Genomic DNA, 21,188 nt, shown 5'->3' on the forward strand with positions numbered 1-21,188 from the left:
AGTATTCGCTTCAGCCCTTAATCACGGAATTTGAAATCCCAGCAAGTCGGTGCCATTTATTTTCAGAGGCTGTCAAGGCGGGTTTCAGCATTTAAAAGAAAAGGAGGATAAAAAACATTTGCATTTCCCTCCCTCTCTGCCTACCCTCTCTCTCTGCTCTCTCCTCTCTCCCCCTCACTCTCTGCTCACCTCGCTGCCAGTTGGGGCTGTGTGTTGGGGAAGGGATGCCAGAGAGAGATTTTTCAAGGCGCTTCGGGCACCGGCCAGTGTGGGGGGCAGCCCCGGTCAGAGGCAAGGGTGTCGGTGTGATGGGGGGGGCGAGGACCAAGCCTGGTGGAATGGGACAAGGGATGGAGGTGGGGAGCCAGGCTTGACCGGGGCTGCTGTTTTGGGGGGTGCTGGGGGCTGTCGGCGGGGCTCTGCTGGGTCCCTCCAAAAAGGAGCCCTGGCCCCCAAATTTGCCCCAGCCCCGGGGGACCCCACCAACTCTTCCTGGCTTCTGCAGTGGAAGTCTAGGATGTTGAGGCTGCGAGGGGAGCTAGGACACCCCCGGGGCGACACCCCCGGGGCAACACCCTCCCTGCACAGATAGGGAACTGAGGCCTGGAAACGGAGAATGACACGGCCAAGGTCACACCCTGGCAGGATCAGGGCAAGGAGGGAGACTGACTGGGTGTTCAGCATATGCTGGGTGCCAGGCGCTATGCAGCATCAAGCAAGGGGCTCTGATCGGCGCTGGACGCTGAGCTGGGGTCTGGGCAAGGAGGTCTTTGCATCAGATGGACCAACCAGGGCTCCAAAGCCAGCCATGATGCTTTCCAGCACAGTGACCTTGGCCATGGCCTTCTCTCTGACCTTCAGCTGGAGCCCATGGTACCTCCCATGAGGACCATGTCAATGCGTGCACTGCATTACGGAGGTGGCTCTGTCACCAGCATCCTTCCTGTGTCCACTGCACTCCCTGTTCTTGCCTGGTGTCTCCTGGGGAATGACTTGGTGGTTGGATGATTCTGTCCTTGAAGAGGCTGGGGCACAGAACCCCCCTGGGTCTGCTCCCCAGGGCTCCCTTCTGAGACTCAGTTTCCTCACTGGTGAAATGAGAAAACTCACAGAATTACGGTCGTATTTGGAAGAGTTAACGCATGTGAAGCCCTGGGCAGAACACAGAGCACTGGGAGGTGCCCTCCCACCGCCATTGTGATGATGACTTTTAGCTTTATGAGTATGTATCCACCTGTCTCACTCTGAAGATTCCAGACGTCTCTAGGCCAAGACCCTGCGGTTCGTCTCAGAATGCCTCTTGGTCCCAACTTAAGGGAGTGATGCTGAAAGGTGCCCAGTAGTCCCCCTGCTGAGGCAGATGGAGAGAAAGCCATCTGGAGGGGAGAAAAGAACCCCGGCCCTGTGGACGGAGCCCCCACTTTGCCTGAACTGAGGCTGGGAAGTAAGTTCTGGTATCTTTTGCAGACAGCCAGGATGCCCCATTCCCCGCCCCCCCCACCACCATTTGCTGATTTTTTTAATTAGCAAAATGAGCCATCTTCATTGTTACACCACAGAAGGTATAAAGAAAATAGTAAAATCATCTCCCTCCCAACACCTCCCAATTCAACTCCCTAGATAACCAGCGTCCAGAGATTAAGACTTCCAGTTTCTTCTGTCAATAGAAGCCCATATAAATACTTCTTTTGATAAAAGTCGGGCAGTGCTATACATCCTGTTTGGCAATTTAGTTTCCTTTACACATTACAGTCTCCTTTCCAGGTCTATACGTGTGGCGACCTCGCTCTTCCACGTGACTGAATAGCGTCCCCTTGTGCGCATGCCCCCGCGAGCGGTGATCCAGTCCCCGGTGGATGGGCACAGAGGTTGTGTCCACTCTTGCCCTCTCAGGGCTGCAGAGAACGGGCTGGCCTTCCGCAGCAGGCAGCGTCCCCTGCTAGGTCCCCTGCTAGGACCAGGGCTGGGTGGGGAAGATAGCTTCAGGGAAAGCGGAGTCCTGGGGTCCCAGCCCTCAACCCCGCAGGGGAAGGAAACCCCTCACCCGGCCACCTGGGGGCCCCGGGGTGTGGAAGCCGTGCGGAGAGGACCCAGTCTGGGCTGTTCCGGCAGGGCCCCTCCCCACCTCCCTGCCCTGAGGAGGTGGAGTGGTCTGTGTCCCTGGGGGCGGGGGGCAGTAGCCATCTCCCTCTCCTCCGCCTTTAGCACCTTCTCTGGCCCCCTGTCCCTGCCTCCCTCTCCCCTCCAAACTGCCCCCGCCCACCAGAGGGGGACCGCAAACCTTGCATCCACGGAGAGAGCCTAAGTCAGCCAGGAGAGGCTCTGTGTGCAGCGAGGTGGGGCCTTTGTTCTTGATTTTGTTGTTTGCGCATCGAAGGGAACATTCAGTGTGGCTTCTGGAGACAGGCTGACCCATGTTCAGTGACAGCTCCATCCATTCCAAGCTCCAAATCCTCGAGCCTCAGTTTCCCAGTCGTGGTACCCAACTTCCCCATGGGGGCACCGACAGCACCTGCTTCACAGGGGTGGTGGGAACTCCGTGAAGGGGTCCGTGCGAAGCCTTCACGAGTCTCCTGACCCGCAACAAGTTCTCAATGAACGCCCGCTATTCTCATTACTATTTTTGTTATTATTCCTAATGGTGATGTTTTCAAAAATCTGCAGTACAAAAAGACCACCTCTGAGTTGGGTGTCAAAACCAAGAAAAAGTCTGCAGTGGTGTGTGTGCTGTGGGTGGTGTGTGGTATGTGATGTACGGTGTGCGTGTGAGGCTGTTATGTTTGGTGTGTGTGTGGTATGTGTGTTAAGTATGGAGTGTGTGTGGAGTGTGTTACATATGGTATGTGTGTGAAGAGGTGTGAATGCAGTATGTGTGGTGTGCGGTATGCATGTGTGCATGTGTGTCCTATGTATGTCAGGGTGTCCTCACACCATCTTTTGTGCCCTCTGCCCCCTGCCAGGCACTCCCTCCATTATCTCGGGCCCCTGGACTCTGTCCCTCTCCCCGGGAATCACTGTCACACCTACATCTTCCTTGTTACTGAAGGACAAGCCTGTTGACCTGGTGGCCTGGGAAGACCCGAGGACAACCCTGGGAAGCCGAAGAGGCACCCCTTCCCTAACTACTTCCCCATCCGGTCCCACGTGGGCCTCATGTTCGGTGGGGTTTAGGTCAGCATCACCACTGGCTGTGGGAAGTTGCTTCTACCTCTCGGGCCTCAGTTTCCCCATCTGGAAAACAAGGATAAGAACAATAAGGTCCTAAGATTGTTTGAGCTCCTCATTTGCTCCCAACAGACAAACAAACAAGCGAACAAACAAAACGAATGAACCAGAAAATGCTCAACCTTCCCAGAGACATTGAGAGCAGGAAGAGGTGTGTCCAAGCAGGCGATCCGCACAGACTCACATAGCACACGGGCTCCTGGGATGGAGCGAGACTCTTCCTCTCCCTTTCCCCCAAGAGTTGTGTTTATTGTAAGCCCCCTGCCCTCCTCAGTGGCTCTGGCAGAATTCCTAGATTTGCAGGGCAGGGTGAGCCAGGTGGAGCTGAGCTAAAAGGTGGGGTGTGGGCTCCCCAAGGAATGGGCTCTTCCGACACCCTGAGAACATTGCCACGGCCAACATTCATGAGCGTGCCCCATGGGCCATATCTTGAGCCAGCCCCTCCTCACCAAGTGTTTTCTCACCCCGGCTGCCGAGAAGAGAAGTGACAGGAGTAAGACCCCATATGCGTGTAGACCCTTAGGGCTTTTTCAAGGCATGTTCGTAGATCTTGTTTATCATACTAGACAGTGAACAAGTCTCTTCCTGTCTCAAGGCCTCAGTTTTCTTCTCTGTAAAATGGGGCTATGACGATGAGTCAATGAGCTGAGGATGTGAGGCTGCCGGCACAAAGCCCCACATCTGGTAAATGTTAACCAGTGTTAACTCTTGTGGTGAATGGTGCCATTGTTCCCAGTGATTCTGGACCCTAAGAAGGTGACACCTCCCTGCCCTGGGGTCAGCGACTCACTGTGCCTCCCTATGGGCAGAGCACGCTTCCACACCCACGGGCAGCAGGCTTGGCCATGTGAATTGCTCTAATGAACTGTGAGAAGTGACCACATGCCAGTTCCTGGCAGAAGCCTGAAAATCTATCCCGTGGTTATGCCAGCTCTCTGGCTCTTTTCTCTCAGGTTTACACGTCCTAGATAGGGGCTGCATCTTCAGCCTGGACCCCAAAATAAAGATAGCATGTGAAGCAGAGTGGTGGAGCGGAGGGGCAAGCAAACTGTGGGCAGCATTAAACCTGAATGAAGATAAACCTTGGCTATGGTAATGTACTTATATTTAGGGAATGCCTGTTATGTAGCATAACCTAGCAAAATCTGACCAATACAGAAATTGGCAGCATCAAAAATTTGTAGCACTGGCTCTAAGAGTAGGTAACAGGTGACAGGTGACAAAGAATCAGTTATTGGGGGTAGGAGAGATGGTGACCCATGTTATACAGTGGGAAACATTTGGGAAGATTCTTGTCTACGGTAACTTGCAAAGCTGATACTATACTGCGCTTGTGGCTTTAGCTGAAGAGCTTGGGAAACAGAAATGTCTAGAATGTCTTTTCGCTACATGTCATGGGCTGAATCAAGTCCCCGCAATTCATATGTTGAAGCCCTAACCCCCAGTACCTCAGAATGTGACTGTATTTGGAGACAGGGTCCTTAAAGAGGTGATTAAGATAAAATGAAGTCTTCAGGGTGGGCCCTAATCCAACATGACTGGTGTCCTTCTAAGAAGAGGAGATTTGCATACAAATGTGTACAGAGGAAAGGCGACGTGAAGACAGGGAGAATATGGCCCTCTACACACCAAGGAGAGAGGCCTGGAACAGACCCTTCCTTCCGGGCCTTCAGAAGGAACGATCCCACTGACACCTTGATTGTGAGAACCAGCCTCCAGAATTGTGAGAAAATGAAGTTCTGTTGTGCTTTGTTACAGCAGCCCTAGCAAACTCATACACTGACTTTCACAAGCACATCAGAGATGCCTTCTGAAAGGAATCAGCCTGCTTACAAGCAGGAAAGACAGGGAAAGGGAAAACTCAGAAATTATGGGTTTGCAGCATTGAAAAATGCAACGATTTCTCATCTCTAGCCAGTGAAAGAGAAAGGAAGCAGGAGCTCCACGGGCCCGGTGCCCAGAGGCCTGGAGCCCACAGGAGGATGCAGAGATGCCATTAGGGGAAGGGGGCCCCTGTAGGATACTGAGCTTGGGTGTAAACACTTCATCCCCAGTGGGAAAAGGTGACGTTCCCCACCCCCACCCCAGCAGTTTGTCTTCCAGAAAACCTAGAGAGAAAACCCAGCCCCACTGTGGGAAAAGCCTGCTCTTTGCATGACAAGTGGGCACAACAGACCCAGGTCCTGCCCCTCCGGCAGTTAGCTGATTCCGCAAATTCAAGTTACAAATGACATTTTAGTCAAAGTTCTAATACATGGGTGTTTGGAATACATGATGTGACCTTGGAGCAGATAATGAGTTTAAATTTTAACTGTCTGTGTCCCCAGAAATGTATTGTCTGAGAAGTCTAATTGTAAATTTGAATCTTTATGTAGAGACCTGCAAAATGGGTAGTCCACAAATAATCAATAAAGAATATTCTAGACTTATGAAGAAATAATAAAACTAAGAAATGCCGGGGCTTCCCTGGTGGCGCAGCGGTTAAGAATCTGCCTGCTGGACATCCCTGGTGGTGTAGTGGTTAAGAATCCGCCTGCTAACGCAGGGGACACAGGTTCGAACCCTGGTCTGGGATGATCCTACATGCCGTGGAGCAACTAAGCCCGTGCGCCACAACTACTGAGCCTGCGCTCTAGAGCCCACGTGCCACAGCTACTGCAGTCCGCGTGCCTAGAGCCCGTGCTCCGCAACAAGAGAAGCCACCGCGATGACAAGCCTGCGCACCGCAAGGAAGAGTAGCCCTCACTCACCGCAAATAGAGAGAGCCCGTGCGCAGCAACGAAGACCCAATGCAGCCAAAAATAAATATAAATAAATTAATTTTTTAAAAAAAAGAAATGCCTCGGGTGATAGAGTCTAGTTAAGACCCAGTGTCAGGGTAAAGATTGCATAGGCATATGACCAGCACTCCCTTGGTTAAAACCTCTGGTGAGGGGCTTCCCTGGTGGCGCAGTGGTTGAGAGTCCGCCTGCCGATGCAGGGGACACGGGTTCGTGCCCCAGTCCGGGAGGATCCTACATGCCGCGGAGCGGCTGGGCCCGGGAACCATGGCCGCTGAGTCTGCGCGTCCGGAGCCTGTGCTCCGCAACGGGAGAGGCCACAGCAGTGAGAGGCCCGCGTACCGCAAAAAAAAACCCCTCTGGTGAGCTCAAGATACCTGTGATAAAGTCTAGAGAGGCAGGTCTAGAAAAATCTTCAGCATAAGAAGCTGAATGGCAACAAATAGAGAAAAGGGTAACTAAGTTCTGAACGTGGTCACACTGTCAAAAGAGCTGCCAGTCTGGACTAAAAGAGGCTGTGACCGTTCCTGACTTCAAACAGCATCTGGACCCCAAAGGGAGGAAAGTTGATGAGCCCCGTCGATGTGGCCAAGGAGGTGATGGGAAAGGAAGTCCTCCCAGAGGGCGACCCAGGGGCCACAGGGAACAGGGGGCTGGGAGCAGTTCTGAGGGAGCACAGATTGAAGAGTGTTTTCTTCACCTGGGGGAGGTGACCCCCACAGTGTGCACCCAGCGGGATTCAGGATCGCCACGCACAGTGCCTGCGGCTTCCCTCCCAGCCCTCCCCCTTCTAAAGGAGCAATGTCTGCGGGTTATCCTGTCCCTCTTCCACCCCTGAGTATCAGGCGTGTGGATGAATTGCTAGGGCAGCCATAACAAATACCAGACTAGGAGACTTAAACAGCAGAGATTTACTTTCTCCCAGTTCTGGAGGCTGGAAGTCCAAGAGGAAGGTGTCAGCAGGGTTGGTTTCTTCTGAGGCCTCTCTCCTGGGCTTGTGGACGGCCTTCTTCTCATTGTGTCCTCGCATGGTCTTTTCTCTGTGTGCACACACACGTGTCTGGTGTCTTTCTGTGTGTGCCTCTTCTTATAAGAACACTGGTGGGTTAGGGCCCACCCTAAAGGCCTCATTTTAACTTAATTACCTCTTGGGACTTCCCTGGCGGTCCAGTGGTTAGGACTCTGCGCTTTCACTGCCGGGGCCCAGGTTCAATCCTTGGTCAGGGAGCTAAGCTCCTGAAAGCCGTGTGGCACGGCCAAAAAACAAACAAACAAAACCCCCAAAGTAATTACCTCTTATAAGATATAGCCAAACATGGTTACATTCTGAGATACTGATGGCTGGGACTTCAACATGCAAATTTTGGGGAGACACAATTCAGTCTATAACTGTGTGTGAGACCAGAAAACGTTACCGCATATACAGAGCTCCATATCAAGAGAAGCATGGGGCGTGGGGTGGCATTTACTCAGTTGCATTTAGCCGCCAGCTGGGCTGGAAGGTCCAAGAAGTCTTACTTTGTAGGTCTGGAACCTCAATGCTCCCCCACTGGCCCCTCTCTTTTCTCTCCCTCCCTCCCTCCCTCTCTCTCTCTCTCTCTCTCTCTCTCTTTCTCTCTCCCCCTCCCTCTCCAGGGCTTCCTCACAGCATGGTGGATTTTTACATGGCTTCCAAGAAGGAGCATTCCAGGAAGGGTGAATGCAGAGGCTTCAAAGCCAATCCTGGGGCCAGCCCGGATTCAAGGGGAGAGGGAAAAAAACACCAGCTAGGTCTTGATGGGAGGATGACAGAGAGCCTGCAGCCATCTTTAATCTCCCACATGCTCTAGAAAGGGCCATTACACAAGCTCCATACAATACAAGTCCAATTGGCGAGAAGTCTACTCACCTTGAGCCCTTTATATGTCTACAACCCTCCATTCTCAGATATTCAAAGTCCTTAAATCCATCCATTTTTCTAGAAGTAATACCTGGTGAGTCTGGCACCTCAAAACACCACCTATTCTTCCTCATCTGTGGAACTCTCTGAGAGCGGCAACCCAACCTAGGAAGTCACCCTAGTCTTCACAGTTGTGCTCAGATGCAGTGAACCCCTGAGTCATGCTCTCCACAAGTGTGGGGGCATTGCCTGTCGGGGCTGAGTCCTGACCTTGGACCACTCTGGGCCCTCACATGGGAACCCTGTGGCTCAGAGAGGTTATGTGACTTGCCCAAGGTCACTCAGCTAGGAAGTAGTAGCAGAGCCAGGATTTGAACCCATGGCTGTTTTGCTCCCGAGTTCTTAGCCACTGGGGTCTCCTGCCTCACACTCTGTAAGTGGTCTACAGATATTTAGTAAGTGGATGAATAAACTACTTGGTGTTTCCTTTGGCAACCTGGGAGGTTCTGGACGCAGTCACAGGGGTGTTTCAATCTCAAGAGTTGACTAGAAGTCTAGAAACTGGAGTTAAGGTAGGATGCATTAACCGGAATCCACTTTCCTCCCCTGCCCTCAGAGGAAAAGGGGGTGCTTTTAATGCAGAATATGGAAAACGCGCAAAAATAATAGCGACTTTGACATTTAATGAGAGCTCGCAGTGCCCAGCCACGGTCCTGAGAACCTTCCATAGATTAACTTCATTTACTTTTCCCAGGGACCTGATGAGCTTAGGGGGCATCATTATTCCCATTTTACTTATGAGGAAACTGAGGCACAGAGTAGGTTAAGTCTGTGCTTCTCAAACGATCTGGGGTGAAGGAACTTTCAGAAAAAAAATTTCCAATCTGTGGGAAGTGATGCTTTTGTAATCTAGACAGTCGCAATTGGATGTAGGCAGTGCCAAACTGCTATGGATGTTTCTAAATTATCGGTTTCTATGCTTCTCTTATCATGTCAACAAACAGTGTGTGGGCCAGCACCAGCTTGTGGACCACACTTTGGGTTGCACAGCATCTAGTGGCTTGCCAATGGTTATCCAGTTGGTCAGCGATGGGGCCAGGATCTGGATCTGAATCCGAGCTCTTGACCACTCACTCTGTCAGAAGGAGGGATGGAGAAGCGTTTGACCATTGAGTATAGATCGTAATAAGTATCTGAGAAAGTAGAGAAAGAACACAGAGTGACTGAAAACCTATAGGTTGGTATCAGAAGTGTTAAGGAGTTTGTGCAAAATTCCAGAACTGCTGTCGAGAGAACTGGGGCGAGAATAAAAGGGCTGCTGAGAGCTATTGCTGTGGGTTGTGAATTAGATCCCTTTGAAGTTCTTTGGGGAACAAGTGAGTTCAGAAAACTCATTTAAATTACTTTCGACTGCTGGACTATTAAGTCAGTCAGCGCTGAGACTGAGCTATGTGGAACCTCGGCTTTTATTTGGGTTACACCGACATGAGCTTAGGTTTCCGCACATCTCTTTCCACCCCCAAAGAATTTAAACCACCACCAAGTTGTGACCTACTGAGGGTTCAATGAGCACTTTGGGAATTAATGAGTAATGAACAAACAGGTAAATGGTCAGACATAAAGTCCTTCTTACAAGTCCATTGGGTGCAAGACTCCAAGAGAAAATGCTGGATATGGAGGACCAGGAGGGGAAGCAAGCCCTCTAAATGTCAAAAGTGACCATCATTAAATTATAGGATTATAAGTGGTCTTATTGTCTGTATTGAGCTTATCTGTATTTTCTACAATAACTATAAAAAGCATGTCTAATTTTTGTAGTACACATGAAGTTATTTGGGAGGAAATAAACAGCCCCTACTTTAAGTGTGCCCCCAGTTCAATTGGAGAAAAGATGGTCAGATCACTGAGAGTAAGGATCTAGGCAAACGGGAGGTGCTCAATGCGTGTTTTTCTTAAATTTCAGTCATGCACCAGAAGGAACGAGACCCTTTCTGAGAAGGGCACTTTTCTTTATTTCTTTATCTCTTGTGCCCGTAGGTACCACTGTCCTTAGTCTGTAGGCTCACCGTGGGCAAGGCCAGGTTGCCTGGACTGATGCCCCCCACCTAGTGTTGGGTCTGTAACAGCCACAGTTGGCCCCCCATGTGGTTGGCAAAGTCTATCTATCTGCGTGGTTTACTTCTCCTTCCGGTTCTCTGGTCTGTTCAGTTTCCAAGGGGACGAGGGATGGGGACAGCCTGGGGACCTCAGAAGACCAGGCAGAAGAGGCCGCCTGCTTCCCCTTCCTCAGGGCCTCTGTGGCTGGCTATGCCTGGGGCATGGCCTGTCTCCTTCCTTTCTTCTAATTTCCCATCACCTGGCTGGGCCTCTGGGGCAGAGTGCAGGCTCCTGGGGCCACAGTCCCAGCTTCTCTCCCCCTTCCCCTCCCAGCTCCTGTCTCTCCCCTTTCTGGCTGCCTCAGCTCCTGCTCAAGGTCAAGGAAAGAACAGACCTTTCCCTGGAGCCAGCCACGGAGAGGACGCCTCCAGCTAGAATCCAATTCTGAGTCAGGGCCAGGGCTTTCTCTTTCCTGTGAATGTGAAGACAGGAAGGAAATTTTTTGTAGCCATAAAATCAGTGGAAAAAAAAAAAAAAGTTTTGTAGGCAGAGAAGAAGCCAAGCAGTTGGCTTTGGTTAAGGGCATGAATAACACATGGAAATGGTCAGACCTGGAGAGGGAGGGTCTGGGGGTAAACTCGAATATTCTTGTAGCTTTTAGCAGTATCTTCCTTCACCCGAGGGCCAACCAGGTGTTGGTCGTGGGATTGAGAACATGGGATGGCTCCCTGGCTTTTGGGGACAGAATGGGGGGATCTAAGTGGACTCAGGATGTTTCTAGGCTTTGGGTCAAGACAGTCCAGTGGCTGCAGCCAGGACCATGGTTTTGGAGACCCAATATGACTAGCAATGAACTTGATGGATTTCTAATCTTAGAGGGATGAACCTGGAACCCAGAGAAGGCAGCGCTGGCCAACTTGGGAAGGGTCTTATAGGCAATGACAGCGATTTAGGACTTTACCCAGAGGACAGATAGAAGCCATGAAAGGTTTAAGTGGGAGAATCGAATGGTCAAGTGTCTAATGTGGAAAGATCTCTCTCATTGCACCATGCACGTGGCCTCATGGAGAGCAAGCCTGGAGGAAGGGAGAGCAGCAAGGAGGCTGCCACTCTGATCCAGGTTGGTGGCTGAGCAGGTGGAGAGAAGATTCAGGGTATGTCAGAGGAGGGAGGTATGACAGGTCTGGGTGACTGACTCACATGGCGATGGCACTGGGGAGAGAGGAACGGGAAGAGGATGGCGCCCAGGCTTTTGGGCAGAGTGACTGGGTGTATGGAAGGGGTTCTGCAGAGGAAGAAGGGGAGGATTTGGGAGCAGGATACATATTTTTATTTCTTGAATATTTTTTTGAGTTTTGACCAAGTACCACGGGACAGGACACCAAGAAGGATAAGGCATAGCTCTGACCCAGAGAAGCCAGAATTCACATATATCAAGAAAAAGCCTGGGCTTCCCTGGTGGTACAGTGGTTGGGGGTCCGCCTGCCGGTGCGGGGGACACGGGTTTGGTCCCTGGTCTGGGAGGATCCCGCATGCTGCGGAGCGGCTGGGCCCGTGAGCAACAATTACTGAGCCTGTGCTCTGGAGCCAGTGGGCCACAGCTACTGAGTCAGTGAGCCACAGCTACTGAGCCCACATGACACAGCTGCTGAGGCCCGCATGCCTAGGGCCCGTGCTCTGCAGAAAGAGAAGCCACAACAATGAGAAGCCCACCCACTGCAACGAAGACCCAACGCTGCCATAAATAAATAAATAAATAAAAAGCCTGAAAGGGTGGGGCTGTAGGGATCTAACCCTGAGACATTGGGACTTCAGGGGATGGAGAGGTGGGGGAGGGCTGCAGGAACTGGATGGGCCTATTTGGAGGGGTCAGTGATGAACAGCTGCAGGACCGCGACTTGGCCTTCCACATCCTTCACACCCCTTCCCACGAGCCCGTGTGCCTGGCTCTATGCCAGGCAAGGTGTCCCAGCTTCATGCCCTCCCCCTGCTGCCCACTCCAGCCTCAGAGCTGGCCTCTCCCTGGCTCTCTGGTAAACTACTCTCTCTTAAGCTAAAACCAGAACGCGACCCGATGTTTCCCTAAGGGGCCTTTGTCTCTCGTCTCCCATCTGGCTGGGAAACACCCTCCGTTCCACATTTTACCTGGATTGCTTCTACCCATTCTTTACGTCTCAGCGTAGAGGGTCTTTGTCCTGGAAGCCTTTCCTGTCGCCTAAATCTGGCCTGCTTGTTCCTCACCTGCGCTGAAGGAATATTATTTGGGTGGATGCATGGGGAATGAATGGACATTTGGGTGAGTGGATGAATGAATGAATGGGGGAGATGAGTGAATGGAGACGGGTGAACGGATGGGGGATGGATGGGTGAAGGGGACGATTGGTGAACTAGGTAGATGGATGGTTGGGTAGATGAAGAGCAGAGGGTGAACTGGTTATGTGGGAGGTAGGGTAGGTGGGATAGGTGAATAGGTAGGTGGGTTAGCGGATGGAGGTGGATGGAGCGTGGTGGGCACGTGGAAAGGAGACTGGATGTAAAGGAAGGGAAAGGAGACAAGGCTGGCTCAGGCATGTGGAAATTTGTGGAAGGCCCAGCGTGTCCAAGGCAGCAGTGGAGTCGGAATCTCGTTCTCCTTACTCCTTCCTCTGACCCCTCGGCTTCCTCAGAGCATTCTGCTCCCACATTGGGGGGACCCAGCTCTGGGCACTGCAGTCAGAAATGTAATTGACACCAGGAACCTTCTTCCATTTTCCCTCTTGTTATTTATTTTATTTTATTTTATTTTTCCTCCCGGTACGCGTGCATCTCACTGCCGTGGCCTCTCCCGTTGCGGAGCACAGGCTCCGGACGCGCAGGCTCAGCGGCCATAGGCTCACGGGCCCAACCGCTCTGTGGCATGTGGGATCTTCCCGGACCGGGGCACGAACCCGCGTCTCCTGCATCGGCAGGCGGACTCTCAACCACTGCGCCACCAGGGAAGCCCTTCCCTCTTTTGTATAACTCTTCATCTTGTGGATTTTTTCCCAGCTGGTCTGATTACTGACAATGCCCTGCGTCTGGGGATGAACTAAGAGATTTCCGTCTCTCCGTAGCCATTTTCCTCCCGCTTCCTTCCTTGCCTTCTCCACCCTCCTCCTCCTCTGCTGGGGCCTTGCAGCACAGAGCCGAATACCCACCTGTGCTGGGCCGGTCTGCAAGCACAGCCTTAGCCAGCAGCGGCTGCCTGAGCCCCGTTGCCCTCGGCCCCAACCAGCCCCGGTCCCTGCTGCCTGGTGCCCGCCCCCGCCCGGCAGCTCCGATTTTCAGCTCGGGTTTGATCGCCTGCCAGGATCTTCCAAATGTCAGCTGCAACGTTAGCATCTTTAAGAGAGCGCCCGAGGCGATCTTTAAGCAGGGAGGCTGGGGCCCCATGCTGATGAGAGAAGCGGGCTCCGGGCTGACAGCTCTGCCTGCTGCCTCCCAGCCGCAGTTCTGGGAGCCTGTGGCCCCCCAGTCTTTGGATCTGGACAGTACTTGGGTTTATTTTTAAGTCTGGATGAAGCAGGGCTTTGCCAGGAGTTGAGCTCGATCCCCATCGCCTCCCCCTACCAGGGAGCCCCAGGAGGGAGAGGGGGCCGGTGTTGTCACTGCTCTACCCCCAAGGCCAGCGTGAGGCCTGACCCTGAGGGGGAGGGGATAAATATTTGTTAATCAAATGACCCCACGAGCAGCCTCAGCGGCCCCAAAGAGCACCCCAAATAGGGTGCTTTCTCCCTCGCCTTCGCCTTGAGGGTGAGATGCTCAGGGTGAGGGGAGTTGAGCAAAGGCTCCAGCCTTTGGGGTCAGGCCGACAGATCCAGCATGTGGGAGCTGTGTGACTTTGGGAAAGTTGCTGGCCCTCTCTGAGCCTTGGCTTTTCTTTTTAATAAATTTATTTACTTATTTATCTATGGCTGCGTTGGGTCTTCTCGTTGCTGCACACCGGCTTTCTCTAGTTGCGGCGAGCAGGGGCTACTCTTCCTTGTGGTGCGGGGCTTTCTCATTGCAATGGCTTCTCTTGTTGTGGAGCACGGGCTCTAGGCGCGCGGGCTTCAGTAGTTGTGGCTTGCGGGCTCTAGAGCGCAGGCTCAGTAGTTGTGGCACACAGGCTTAGTTGCTCCGCGGCACGTGGGATCTTCCCGGACCAGGGCTCGAACCTGTGTCCCCTGCATTGGCAGGCAGATTCTTAACCACTGCGCCACCAGGGAGGTCTCTCGGAGCCTCGGCTTTATCATCAATGAAATGTGCAAGAGAATAGAATGCCAGCCGCGTAGCTGTTGGGAGGATCCACGAGCTAACGAGATGGGAACACTGGGTACAGTGCCAGCACATAGTAGGGACTCAAGGGAGTCGGTCCTCTTCCTCTCTTTCCCCTTTCTGCCCCTCCGCTGCCCCTATGGCTTTGCAGGTGCTATTCCCTCTGCAACGAAGGCCCTTCTCCAATCACCCTTGTCCTTCCAGATCCTGAGCACACCCCTGCTCTGGGACCCCTCCTCACCCGCCCAGTCCAGGCACAGTTGACACTCCTCAGGTCCCCCAGGACAGAGTTCGCGCCTGACACCCATGCAGTGTGACTGTGGTTTCTGTTCCAAGCCAAGGGTCGGCACATTTCTTGGGGGCAGAAAATATTTGTATTGATTTCTAGAGTCTTAAACAGGTCCTAGTACACAGCCGATGCAGAATGAATGAATGAATCAATGAATGCCTAGTTAGTTGGTGTGAGCAGAATCAAGGAACGTTTCTGGAAGGTTTTAGTAATAAGAGAATGTAATGTACACCTCAAAGGTTGAGCCCTGCTAACACCTTCAAAAAACTCCCCATGGTGTTGGTGAAAGGCTGTTGCCTTTTCCCAAAATGCCACGTTTCTCTCGGATCCTCGGAACAAGGACGATTATTCTCAGTTTTCAGTTGCCGTTTGTCACACAGCGGGTTGGAGGAAGGTGCCTGGTCCAGACCATTCTTCTGATCCTTGGTCCCTGGACTGGTGGGTCATGGCCCATCCCATGGCCGCCACTGGTGCCCATGGCACACTCCCCAGTGCCCTGATGATCAATGCCCTTTGCAGAGTGGTAAGGCTATGGAAGTGGCCTCCATATTGGTGACTTGGTCTATTTCCACATTTTTGAGGCCTCTCACTTGAGACTGAAATGCCCAGATGGGGAGGTGAAGTGACTCAGAAAAGGATAAGAAGCACCTAGAAGCCAGATCCCACCCAAGTGGAGGCAAGCAGGGGAGAGCAGCCTGAACCTCTTACACTGGAGTTGCGGTCTTGATGGGGACCAGTTGGAACTGGTGTGCTGAACTGGGGGATGGGGAGTTGGTACACTTCCACAGAGAGGACAGGATCAGCACCCAGCTCACATAAGCATATGTTTAAAAACTAAAAGGTGAAGGAACCGGACTCAGAATGGTTATAGAATAAAAACAGAATGAATAGACGAATGAATGGTGGGTGAGTGGTAGGTGGATGGATGGATACATGGGTGGGTGGTGGTTGGCTGGGTGATGGCTAGATGACTGGATGAGTTGATGGATGAATAGATGGGTAGATAAATGGATGGATGGATGGTGGATAGATGAGTGGGTGGGTGGATGGGTGAAGAGATGGATGCGTAAATGGGAAGACGGATGCGTAAATGGGCTTACGCAGGGGTGGGTAGGCGAGTGGATCGGCGGATGGATGGATAGATGGGAGATGGGTGGATGGATGGATGGTGGATGGAGATGTAGATGGGAAAATGGACAAGTGAATGGGTTCATGGATGGGTGGGTGGGTAAGCGTGTAAGTACATGGATAGATGGGTGGATAGATGGGAAGATGGATGAATGAGTGGGTAGGTGGGTGAGTGGCTGGGTGGAGGGATCTGCAGATGATAGGACAGGAAGCATAGGATGGACAGGAAGATGGATGGGGAGCGGGCTAGGTGGATGGGTGAGCGGGTGGATAGAGGTAGCGTTGGTGTAGAGTGAAGAGCAAACTGGTTGAGGGTTAGGGGATCTTGCCGCTGCCCCGATTCTCACCCTTATGCCCTACGGGCCTCGTGCTGGTCGTCTGACCTTCTTGGACGTCAGCTTCCTCACCCGCCTCAAAGGGCAATAGTCCCCACCCCCACCCACTACCCAGGGATCAGAAAAGACCCCTGGCTGTGAGTACTCCCTGGCACCATGACCTCTCCAACCCTCCTGACCAATCTCACCCTGCCCATGTGCCCATCCTGTGCTGAGCTTCCTCTTTCCCGTGCCCAGGGCACTTCTGTGCAGTTTCCATCGACGCTTTCTACTAGAGGTCAAGGGAATTCTGTTCACAGCCAAGTCCAGCATGGGTAACACCCACAGCCCTGAGTCTGGTCGAGCTTGGCTGATATGCGCTAGGGTTAAGAGGCCATCTCTGAGATCAAGAAGTGGTAGCTCTGGCACTCAGTGCGGTGGGACCTGAGGCAAGTCAACACCCCTCTCTGAGCCTCACTTTCCCCACCTGAAAACAGGGCTAGCAGCAGCCCCCCAAGGAGGGTGCCTAAGAGGCCCCATGACACAACACACATGGGTGCTCAGCCCAGCATGGGGCCCAGGGCTGGGCTCGGAGAGGCATAGCTGCCCTTGCTACTATCTTCACCAGAACCAAATACTGGCCCGAAGGGCTTGCTGTAGAACGAGCGTCCCAGGGGCGAAGGTCTGGCTGCACGCAGGCTCGTGGAACGGCGAAGTTCCCGGGAGTCAAGTACCCCCTGGTACAGGCAGGCTCACAGCCACAGTAGCCAGCTCGGAGGACAACTCTGTGTGGCGGCTTTGTGGCTTCACATGTACCTCGTTCTCGACAACCCACAGCCTGGCGCTTCCCCTTACCAGCTGGGTGACCCTGGGCAAGCGACCTCCCCTCTCTGAGTCTTGTTTTCCTCACCTATAAAAGGGGGGCTTCGGAGTTACCGGTGTGCTTTCTCATTTGCCTCCCAGCAAGGGGGTGGGACCAGCGCCCTTCACCGCTGGAGAGGCATATGCTGGGGTCCAAAGAGGTTCTAGATCGACTTCAGTGCGGAGCTAGGATAAGAATGCAGCCCCCTCCCGAGCGCCCAACCTGCCCTAAGTATTCTAGCTGAAGCCGTGGGCTGAACTTTGGGCTCTGGGGCCCCCATCCCTCCTGCTACTGCTACTCCCGGCCAATGCCTGGCACTTCCTGGCCAGGGTGGAGTCCTTGCTGTGAGCTGGCGGGGGCGCGGAGGATGTCACGGGGCTCTCCTTGACATGGAGCCTTGAGAGACTGCCCCGCAGGGGACCCCCCCAACACCCGCAGACCCAAGGGGCACCCACAGAGTCCATGGGAGTTTGGGCAGCCCAAGTGACATGGTTGTTGGGTCAGTGCCCCCTCAGACCTGAGTGACCTGGGCTTGGGAGAGGTGCCGGGGGACAGTAATGGGGACGCAGGGCCCCTGGGGGTGGCAGCAGTGCAAGATCCCAGCCCCCACCAGCCCTAGGGTCCCCCCTCCCCTTCCCCAACTGCTGCAGACTCTGGTTAAAATGGCATGCCACCATCTGTCATCCTTCCCCCACTCCATGGGCTGGCTGTGACTCTGACTCGGGGACTTCCTTGCCTGTAAACAGGAGGCAGGCAGGTCCCCAGGGCCAGGGGGGTGATGGGCCTGGTGCTGGCCCAGGGCTGCTGAGTTGGGGAGGAACCCGTGGGTGGGCGGGCAGGATACCAGGTACCAGGGGGTCTCCAAGCCCTCCCGCTGCGGTGCTACTACCCCCCAGGGGTCCCTCGGTGACCCTGGCCCCCATCTGCACCCACCCCCTTCCCTGAGCTCCTCCAGCTGCCTGGATCGCTCACATCCGCCCCCGCCTTGCTTCTGCTGTGTTTAGAGAATTTCAAATCAATACCTGGGTCTGAGAGCGTTGATGGACCCTCCCTAACGAGGGTTGCCTCCCTGGGCAGCCTGCATCCCGCCCCAGGCATCTTTGCTTTACAACCGGGAAAACCCAGGCCAGAAAGCAGGGCAGTGGGAGAGCTGGGGGTAGACCAGAACTCACCCCGAACCTGGCCCCGGCTTCAGCTTTGCCTCGCAGTCGGAAGCAGCAAGGAGGAGGGAGGGAGGGGTGACACAGAGGTGAAAGGCTCTGAAACTGTAAACAAGCCTCCTGGCCTCACTTTTCCCATCTGGGGAGTGGGGGAGTCAAGGCTGCTCGGAAAGAGTATCTTTCGAGCCAGAGAGCACACGGGGACTCGTTCTCGTCTCCTAAAGCCCGGCAACTTGGGAGGGGCAGCACTGCGCGTGGGCGCGGTGAAGGGGATTCCTTCTGGGAAAGAATCAGTTCGGGTCAGCCCCCTCCACGGTCCTCCCCCGCCCCAGTTCTGCAGCTTCTCCCTCCCCCCACCACAGGGCTGCCAGCTGCCCCCTCCCCTCCCCGCCTTCTGACTGCCAGCTCCTCCCCGCAAAGCCCCCAGACCTCAGCTGCAGTGTTCTTACAGCTTTGACCAGCCGCTCAGTCCCTCCTCTCCCTCCCCTCCGCCTCCATCTCTCCCGCTCTCTCCCATCCATCCTCTGCCCCTCCTCCTCTTCATCTTTCTTCCTCTGTTCTCCCCTCTCCATCCTCTCCCCCTCCTCCCCTCCGCCTCCCCCTTCCTCCCTCCCTCTATCCTCTCTCCTCCTCCCCCCCCCCCTCCTCCCTCCCGAGCTCTCCCTCCCTCCCTCTCTCCGGGGGAAGAAAGGTCACCGTGCAGCTGATTACTCAGAGCTCAGTTGCTGTAGCAACCGGCGGGGGAAGTGGGACAGGCTGGCTTTGAGGACGCGTGAGGTCGGCCGCGGGCGGCTGGAGCCGGCGCGGGTCTCTGTGCTCCTGCGAGCGGGAAGCTGCCGGCGGCCCGGCTTCTCGGCCGCCGCGGGCCCGGCTCCGGGGTTTTTTAATGAAGAATTCCTGCTCCCCTCTCGCACCCCTCCCCGCCTCCTTCCCACCTCCCTGGGGTCTGGAAGGAGAGGTTCGCCCCCTCCTCGGTTTGGCTGCTTCTCTCTGGTCGTCTGGTCTCTGTCTCTCCCCCTCTGCCAGGTTCTGATGGCTTCTTTCCTTCTCGTTCTGTCCCAGAGCTCAAAGGCACAAGCCCCTTCCCCACACACGCGCGCGCATGGACGCGAGAGCGCGCGCACACACACGAACACACTCATCTCTCACCAGCTTGGTGAGAAGACCAGTGAAACCCTCAGCATCTCCATCCCCAGCCTGTGTCATGGGCCTGGGAGGCTCCAGGCTTCCTCAGCACAGCCAGAGACAAGAACCCTCAGAGGGTCTGGCCCGCTGCTCCTTGGGCACGGCGGCATCTGCCTGGCACCCACTGTGCCCAGCTCTGCCCTCCAGGAGCTGGGGCGCAGGCTGGGGAAGGTAGCACTCTGCTCAAAAAGGAAGCCAGACCCGTGAGGAGGAGGGGGGACTGCGTCCCAAGCCCTGCTGTGGCTTGGTCCTTCTCCTGCAGTTCAGAAGTCCAGGGCGCAAGACCTACTGGGACAGAGGGTCCTGGACGTGTCTGGATGTAGGCTCTGTAGTGGGCTGGGCCTGGGTGCCGGTCCCCACCCTCCTCTGGGACCCTCCTCCACTGTTGGTGGGAATGTAAAGTGGTTCAACCACTTTGGAAAACATTTGGCAGCTTTTTCAAAAGTGAAGCATACACCTTCCATATGGTCAGGCCATTGCCCTCCTAGGCATTTATCCCAGAGAAATGCACACTTAGGTCCACGCAGACTTGGACACGAATGTTCATAGCAGCTGCATTTGTAACAGGCAAAACTGGAACCAACCCAAATGTCCGTCAGCAAAAGACTGGCTCCGCAGGTCCTGGGCATCCCTATGATGGGGCAGGACTCTGTAAACAACAGTAAGAAGAAATGAACTGCCAATACTACAGCAACGTGGAAGAAACTCAAGGTCATGATGCTGAGTGAGAGGAGCCAGGAGACAAAGAGTGCATACATTTCTAGTACATTCTAGAAAGTGCCAACTAACCTATAGTGACAAAGCAACTCAGGGGACACTGGGTGCTGGGAGCTCCCACAAAAGTCACAAGAAAAGTTTTGGAGGGGGGTGGCCGTGTTCACTGTCTTGATGGTAGTGACGGTTTTATGGGTGTATACATATGCCGAAATGCAAATTTTTTTTTTTGGCCATGCCACGCAGCTTGCAGGATCTCAGTTCCCCAACCAGAAATTGAACCTGGGCCACAGCAGGGAAAGCCCGGCATCCTAACCACTAGGCCACCAGGGAACTCCCCGAAATGCAGTTTAAATGTGTGCAGTTATTGTAAGTCCATTCTACCTCAATAAATTGAAAAAAATTCCTGCTCTGCCACTCACTGGCTGAGTGACCTTGGGTGAGTCACCTCACTTCTCCAAGCCTCAATTATGAAAATGGAATAATGATAGTGGTAACCTCACGGGATGGTTATGGGGATTCAATTACATAATGTTAGCTCATCACTCAGCTCCATCCCAACCAAACCAAGGAGGCCCCATCCAGGGCAGAGAAGAATAGCACTGGGGGACCTGCCTAAAGTTCCCTGTTTTGGTTTGTCCCCCGCTCACTCACTCATGCCTTGGCAATGAGAAGGGGAGCCCCTGATCCATGCTGGGCCTGGCCACTTCCTGGGTAAACAAGGGAGAAACCAGCCCTAACCCCATCCTCATGGGTACATAGTCTGGGGCAGTTACAACACGAGGAAGAGAGGTCCAGGCACGTGCAAAGGCCCTGTGGCTGGTGGGAGCCCTGTATGTCCCAGAAGCTGAAATGCAGGCAGCAAGATGTGCACAGACAGGCCCCATCCTGTGGCCTCTTGCAGGCCCTGCCAAGGAGTTTGCAAGCCTCCTGAGGGCTGCCACACTCCTGTGTGTGGTTTGTAGGGGACTGTAGTGTTGGCTCCACCTCCGTGCAGATTCCAGCTCTCAGCTCACCTCCCCTTTCTCTAAGCCTCAAATTCCCCATCTGGCAAATGGGAGTGATGATCCCTTATGGGACCTGGCCCAGTGCTCAGTGGTTAGGGGTCTGGGGTGTGGCTGACTCTTTCGTCAGGTTTGCCACACTGTGTTCTAATTCTTGGACTCTGGATAGCTTGCCTGGCCCAACTGTGGGCTCCTGAGCCTCTGAGCCTCTGTGTCTGGCACAGAGCAGGCACCCAATAAGTATCTCAGGACATGAATAATCAAGGCACCCATGCA

General features: G+C 54.0%; 1 long non-coding RNA gene across 1 annotated transcript; it reads right to left on the reverse strand.

Annotated features, from left to right (window-relative positions):
• Positions 1–45: 45 nt before the first annotated feature.
• On the reverse strand, positions 46–18,065 carry LOC112411533 (uncharacterized). Its single transcript, XR_003005641.1, has 4 exons — positions 18,022–18,065; positions 10,376–10,453; positions 2,282–3,231; positions 46–1,963 (listed from the first exon to the last, which is right to left on the reverse strand). It is a non-coding gene; the product is annotated as an uncharacterized LOC112411533 (long non-coding RNA).
• Between the last annotated feature and the right edge of the window lie 3,123 nt (positions 18,066–21,188).

The sequence above is a fragment of the Neophocaena asiaeorientalis genome, unplaced genomic scaffold, assembly GCF_003031525.2.
Source record: "Neophocaena asiaeorientalis asiaeorientalis breed wild unplaced genomic scaffold, Neophocaena_asiaeorientalis_V1.1 scaffold78, whole genome shotgun sequence".
In the NCBI taxonomy this organism is placed as follows: Eukaryota; Metazoa; Chordata; class Mammalia; order Artiodactyla; family Phocoenidae; genus Neophocaena; species Neophocaena asiaeorientalis.